Source organism: Eumetopias jubatus, unplaced genomic scaffold (assembly GCF_037043125.1).
Source record: "Eumetopias jubatus isolate StellerSeaLion01/CBP00866 unplaced genomic scaffold, mEumJub1_p1.0 scaffold_1, whole genome shotgun sequence".
NCBI lineage: Eukaryota > Metazoa > Chordata > Mammalia > Carnivora > Otariidae > Eumetopias > Eumetopias jubatus.
In genome coordinates, this window is record NW_028274807.1 from 90,222,150 (window position 1) to 90,229,357 (window position 7,208).

Consider the following 7,208-nt stretch of genomic DNA (forward strand, 5'->3'; position numbering starts at 1 on the left):
AGTTACCCAGACAAACAAAAGCCGAAGGAGCTTGTTACCACTAAACCAGCCCTGCAAGAAATAATGAAGGGGACTCTTTGAGTGGGAAAGAAAGACCAAAGACAACAAAGACTAAAAGGAACAGAGAAAATCTCCAGAAACACCGACTTTACAGGTAACACAATGGCACTAAATTCAGATCTATCAATTATCACTCTGAATGTAAAGGGACTAAATGTTCCAACCAAAAGACATTGGGTATCAGAATGGATAAAAAAAAAAAAACAAGACCCATCTATATGCTGCTTACAAGAGACTCATTTTAGACCTAAGGGCACCTGCAAATTGAAAGTGAGAGGGTGGAGAACAATTTATCATGCTAATGGACATCAAAGGAAAGCCAGGGTAGCCATACTTATATCAGACAAACTAGATTATAAACAAGACCATAACAAGAAATGAAGAAGGGCACTATATCACAGTAAAGAGGTCAACAAGATCTAAAAATTGTAAATATTTATGCCCCCAATTTGGGGGGCACCCAAATAAATAATCAATTAATAACAAACAAAGAAATTCATTGATAACAATACAATATTAGTAGGGGACTCTAACACCCCTCTTTCAGCAATGGACAGATCATCTAAGCAGAAAACCAACAAGGAAACAATGGCTTTAAATGACACACTGGATCAGATGGACTTAACAGATATGTTGAGAACATTTCACCCTAAAGCACCAGAATACACATTCTTTTTTGAGTGCTCATGGAACATTCTCCAGAATAGATCACATACTGGGTCACAAATCAAGCCACAACAAGTACAAAAAGATTGAGATCATACCAAGCATATTTTCAGACCATAATGTTATGAAACCTGAAGTCAATCACAAGAAAAAAATTGGAAAGATGACAAATGCATGGAGGTTGAAGAACATGCTACTAAAGAATGAATGGGTTAACCAGGAAATTAAAGAAGAAATAAAAAATACATGGAAGCAAATGAAATGAAAACACGACAGTCCAAAACATTTGGAATGCAGCAAAAGCGGTCATAAGAGGGAAGTACATAGCAATACAAGCTTACCTCAAGAAGCAAGAAAAGTCTCAAATACACAACCTAATCTTAGACCTAAAGGAACTAGAAAAGGAATAGCAAAAAAAGCCTAAAGCCAGCTGAAGAAGGGAAATAATAAAGATTAGAACAGAAATAAGTGATATAGAAACAACAACAACAAAATAGTAGAACAGATCAATGAAACCAGGAGCTGGTTCTTTGAAAGAATTAATAAATTGATAAATCCTTAGCCAGACTCATCAAAAGAAAAGAGAAGCACCCAAATAAATAAAATCATGAATGAAAGAGGAGAGATCACAAGCAACAGCAAAGAAATATGAACAATTAAAAAAGAATAGTATGAAAAATTATATGCCAATAATTTGGGCAATCTGGAAGAAATGGATAAATTTCTAGAAACCTATAAACTGCCAAAACTTAAACAGGAAGAAATAGAAAATTGGAACAGCCCATAACCTGAAAAGAAGTTGAATCAGTAACCAAAAATCTCCCAACAAACAAAAGTCCAGGGCCAGATGACTTCCCAGGGGAATTCTACCAGACATTTAAAGAAGAGTTAATACTTATTCTTCTCAAGCTGTTCCAAAAAATAGAAATGGAAGGAAAACTTCTAAACTCATTCCATGAGGCCAGAATTACCTTGATTCCAAAACCAGATAAAGACCCCACTAAAAAAGAGAATTACAGGCCAATATCCCTGATGAACATGGATGCAAAATTCTCAACATGATACTTACCAGCTGAATCCAACAGTACATTAAAATAAGTATTCACCACAATCAAATGGGACTTATTCCTGGGCTGCAGGGGTGGTTCAATATTCACAAATCAATCAACATGATACACCACATTAATGAACAAAGGATAAGAACCATATGATCCTCTCAAAAGATGCAGAAAAAGCATTTGACAAAATACAGCATCCTTTCTTTATAAAAACCCTCAACAAAGTAGGAGTAGAGGACACATACCTCAATATCATAAAGGCTGTATATGAAAGAGCCACAGCTAATCATCCTCAGTGGGGAAAAACTGAGAGCTTTTCCCCTAAGGTCGGGTGCATGACAGGGATGTCTACTCTCACCACTGTTGTTCAACATAGTACTAGAAGTCCTAGCCTCAGCAATCAGACATCAAAAAGAAATAAAAGGCGTCCAAACTGACAAAGAAAAAGTCAAACTTTCACTCTTCACAGATAACATGATACTCTATGTAGAAAACCTGAAAGATCCACCAAAAATTTCTAGAACTGGTAAATGAATTCAGCAAAGTCACAGGATACAAAATCAACCCACAGAAATCTGTTGCATTTCTATACACCAATAATGAAGCAGCAGAAAGAGAAATCAAGGAATCAATCCCATTTACAATTGCACCAAAAACCATAAAATACCTAGGAATAAATCTAACCAAACAGATAAAAGATCTGTACTCTCAAAACTATACAACACTTATGAAAGAAATCAAAGGGGACACAAAGAAATGGAAAAACATTCCATGCTCATGGATTGGAAGAACAAATATTGTTAAAATGTCTATACAAGGAGGGCACGTGTTGTGATGAGCACTGGATGTTATACGTAACTAATGAATCATTGAACACTATATCAAAACTAATGATGTATTGTATGGTGACTAACTGAACATAATTTTTAAAAAAGTGTGAATAGAGAAGGAAACAAACCATAAGAAACTCTTAACTATAGGGGACAAACTGAAGATTCCTAGAGGGGAGGTGGGGAGGATGAGGTAGCTGGGTGATGGGCATTAAGGAGGGCACTTAATGTGATGAGCACTGGGTGTTATATGCAACTGATGAATCACTAAATTCTACCTCTGAAACTAATAATATACTGTATGTTAAGTAAATTGAATTAAAAAATGTTTTAAGTGTAAAAAGTCTGTACTACCTAAAGCAATCTACACATCTAATGCAATCCCTATCAAAATACCACCAGCATTTTTCACAGAGCTAGAACAAACAATCCTAAAATTTGTATGGCATCACAAAAGACCCCAAATAGCCAAAGCAATCTTGAAAAAGTAAAGCAAACCTGGATGCATCACAATTCTGGACTTCAAGCTATGTTACAAAGCTGTAGTGATCAAGACAGTATGGTACAGGCACAAAAACAGACACACAGATCAATGGAACAGAATGGAAAACCCAGAAACTGTATGACCAACTAATCTTTGACGAAGCAGGAAAGAATATCCCATGAAAAAAAGACAGTCTCTTCAATAAATGGTATTGGAAAAACTGGACAGCTACATGCAAAAGCATGAAACTGGACCACTTTCTTACACCATTCACAAAAATAAATTCAAAATGGATGAAAGACCTAAAAGTGACACAGGAAACCATCAAAATCATAGATGAGAACATAGGCAGCAACCTCCTTGACATTGGCCATAGCGACTTCTTACTACATATGTCTCCAGAGGCAAGGGAAACAAAAGCGAAAATGAACTATTGGGACCTCATGAAGATAAAAAGCCTCTGCACAGTGAAGAAAACCATCAACAAAACTAAAAGGCAACTGATGGAATGGGAGAAGATATTTGCAAATGACATATCTGATAAAGGGCTAGTTTCCAAAATCTATGAAGAGCTTATCAAACTCAAACCCCCCCAAAAAAATAATCCAGTTAAGAAATGGGCAGAAGACCCGAATAGACATTTTTCCAAAGAAGACATCCAGATTGCTAACAGACACATGAAAAGATGCTCAACATCACTCATCATCAGGGAAATACAAATCAAAACCATGATAAGATACCACCTCACACATGTCAGAATGGCTAAAATTAATAACACATGAAACAACAGATGTTGGCATGGATGCACAGAAAGGGGAACACTCTTACACTGTTGGTGGGAATGCAAACTGGTGCAGTCACTCTGGAAAACAGTATGGAGGTTCCTCAAAAATTTAAAAATAGAACTACCTTATGACCCAGCAATTACACTACTAGGTATTTACCCAAAAGATACAAAAATACATATTCAAAGGGGTGCATACACCCCAGTGTTTATAGCAGCATTATCAACAATAGCCAAACTATGGAAAGAGTCCAAATGTCCATCGACTGATGAATAGATACAGAAAAAGTGGCATACACACACACACACACACACACACACACACACAATGGCATATTACTGAGCCATCGAAAAGAGTTCTTGCCATTTGCAAAGAAGTGGATGGAGCTAGACTGTATCACGCTAAGCGAAATAAGTCAGCCAGAGAAAGACAAATATCATATAATTTTACTCCTAGGTGGAATTTAAGAAACAAAACAGATGAACATAGGTGAAGCGGGGGTAGGGAAAGAGGGAAGCAAACCATAAGAGACTCTTAACTATAGAGAGCAAACTGAGGGTTGCTGGTGGGGAGGTGGGTGGAGGATGGGCTAAACAGGTGAAGGGTATTTCTCCTCTGTTAGGGAGAAAAGTTGGGAAGTTGGGGAGGTTTTCACAATGGCTATTCTTTCTCTTGCCCTGGCAATTCCATGTAGGGGCTTTCTCGGATTCCTCCTGTGAGAACCTGGCAGTGCTCCTCAGGAAAACCCTGCATGTGTGTGGGGTCTTCCTATGACTATGACTTTTGGAGGCCTTTCATTCTCATGCTAGCATGCACTAAGCCTCCAGCAACTTCTCAAAGATATTGTTGAAATGTTCTTACCAGCTTATGGACTCCATTGGCTTCTATTCCAAGGAAAAAAATCTTTGCTGATTTATCTCTCTGGATGCATCGGACTGTAGTTTACAGGGTGGATATTTGCCCCGTGTTCCCCGCATTCTCTCATGTGTCCAAACCCCACCCCAAGTAACTTCTTCTTTTCATGGTTATTTCTCATTTTTCTTTTAAATAAATTCATAGCATTAAATATCTGGTTACAAAAGTAATTCATTTTCATTGAAGACTCTAGAAAATACAAACACAAAAAGGAAAATAAGAATCCACCACAAATTCAACATGCATACGCAACAACAGATATATTTTGGTATCTATACTTCTAGGAGTTTTTGAAAGTTTTTAAAAACATTAATTCATTTATGTAACATCAAGATACACTTTCAATTTCCCCTTGGCCTTGGCAAATGCAGAAAATCTCCTTGGAGCAGATGCCTGGAACCACTGTCCTAGCATCAAATGATCTCATTTGGTTTTGCAAATTGGTCCCAATGGCTGAACCTAGGCATCTCACCTTGAGGGCTTAAGGATGGTGCACCCTCCCCCTCCCCCATCCCCTCAGAAGCCTGTGCTGGGAACTATGTAACTGTGAGCAGCCAACAGAGGGCAGTGATGCTCCAGTCTGTACAGGACAATGTTTAAAGAACCGGTTAAAGTGGCAGTGGGGACAACGGCAAGCCCAATGTGGGTCCTCTTAGGGTACTGGTCACACTTTCCATTTTTCTCTCTCTGCCTGGGGTTTTGGACAATGCATAAGGGGAGGAGGCCTTAAGAAGGAGATCCTGGACTTCCTGATAATGAGAGCACTGGGGTCTTAAACAAATAATTGAAAAGCAAAGATTTGTTATGAATTTTCTCCTAAGATAAAATAGGTCAGATGCCTTTCTTTTTACAAACTCTACTTCCATTATTTTTTTAAACATTTCTAAAGACTTCTAAAAATTAAAACTATGTCTGGATTAATACAAACTTCTCTGATTTTATAAATTCATTCAAGAGGTTAAGAAAAAGAAATCAGGATAAAGGAGAATAGAAGTCTGGTGGTATGCTAATTTAGAGACCTGACATGCTCATGTATGGTCAATCTCAACTTTTTCCTCCTGGGTCCATTCATTCTGAATGCCAGTCTCCTAACTGGGATCCAGAAATTTCTTGTCCTCACTCCAGGCTCTGTTTCAGAAATGCCTACCAACAGGGTAAGCAGGAATAGAGGAAGGGAAAACACTCCACACTAACGTTCTCCATTAGAGCCCATATTATTTAGTTTGCAAGCTAGGCTACTGTAACAAAGGCACCAAGAAAGCTCCAATAAGATAATAGTTTATTCCCTGCTCATGTAAACAGTCCAGAAGTTAAGCAGGCAGTCTTGGCCTTGTAATCATCTCTGTCATGTTCAGCTCATGGCTTACAGCTCTGCATATAACTCAGGGAAGATGCTCCAATGCTTGCATTTCCCAACCAGTGGAAAGGGGAGCTTATGCCCAATTATTTTTAGTTAGAGACTCAGAGTACTTGTTTTTTACCTCTCCTTAGACAAAACTCTGTCATGTGGCCACCCTTAAGTGCAAAATATCTGGAAACTGTAATCTTTAGTTGGGCAGATATATAGCCACTCCAAGCTTTATTGCATGGAAAGAAGAGGACAATAATAATAACTAGAAATCTGCTATGGATCTCAACAGAGTCCCAGGCTTCACCAACACCCAGGTGCTGATTCATATCAATTATACTTCAGACTTGAAGTGTAAGAAAAGAAAGAGTAGAAAATGGCAGTAAAGTCATGATGTTCCTTCCATAATCTTTTTATCTCTTTTGTATATATTAGACAAAATAATACATAAAAAGTATTCTGAAGGTTTCCATAGTGGGGATGCTATATATTATAGCTATTTTGTATCAATAGTATTAGTAGTATCAGTATTGTAGTAGGTTGAATTATGGTCCCTAGATATTCATTTCCACATCTTTGTAGGAAGATTTTATAGTCCTACAGTTGCTATAATTACAACTGTGAGCTGTGTGATACCTCCATGGGAAGAGTACATGTATCTACCACAGTCATACTACGCTTGATCATGTGACATGTGATATGTGCCACATCTAAGCAGAAACTTTGAGAACCATATGACAACAGCATATCCCAAATAGGGGCTCAGACTCACATCCAACTCATAATGACCCACAGTTGACATGAAATCCAAGTGACTAAGAAACCTTTGTTGTTTGTTTTAAGCTATGGAAATTGTGGGGTGATCTCTTATCCCAAGGCAAAGCTGAAAAATATGAGCATTCTGGAACTTTAGAATGCAGTATAGGGAAGGGTGAGGTAGAAATAGTGTAGAATAAGATAGTGAGTAGAGAGACAGTGTAGAATAAGAAGAGAAGAGCACCAAAGATCATCAGCATGTAAGGAATGCAGAAAGGTAACAAATACTGCAAAGGAGACAGAGAA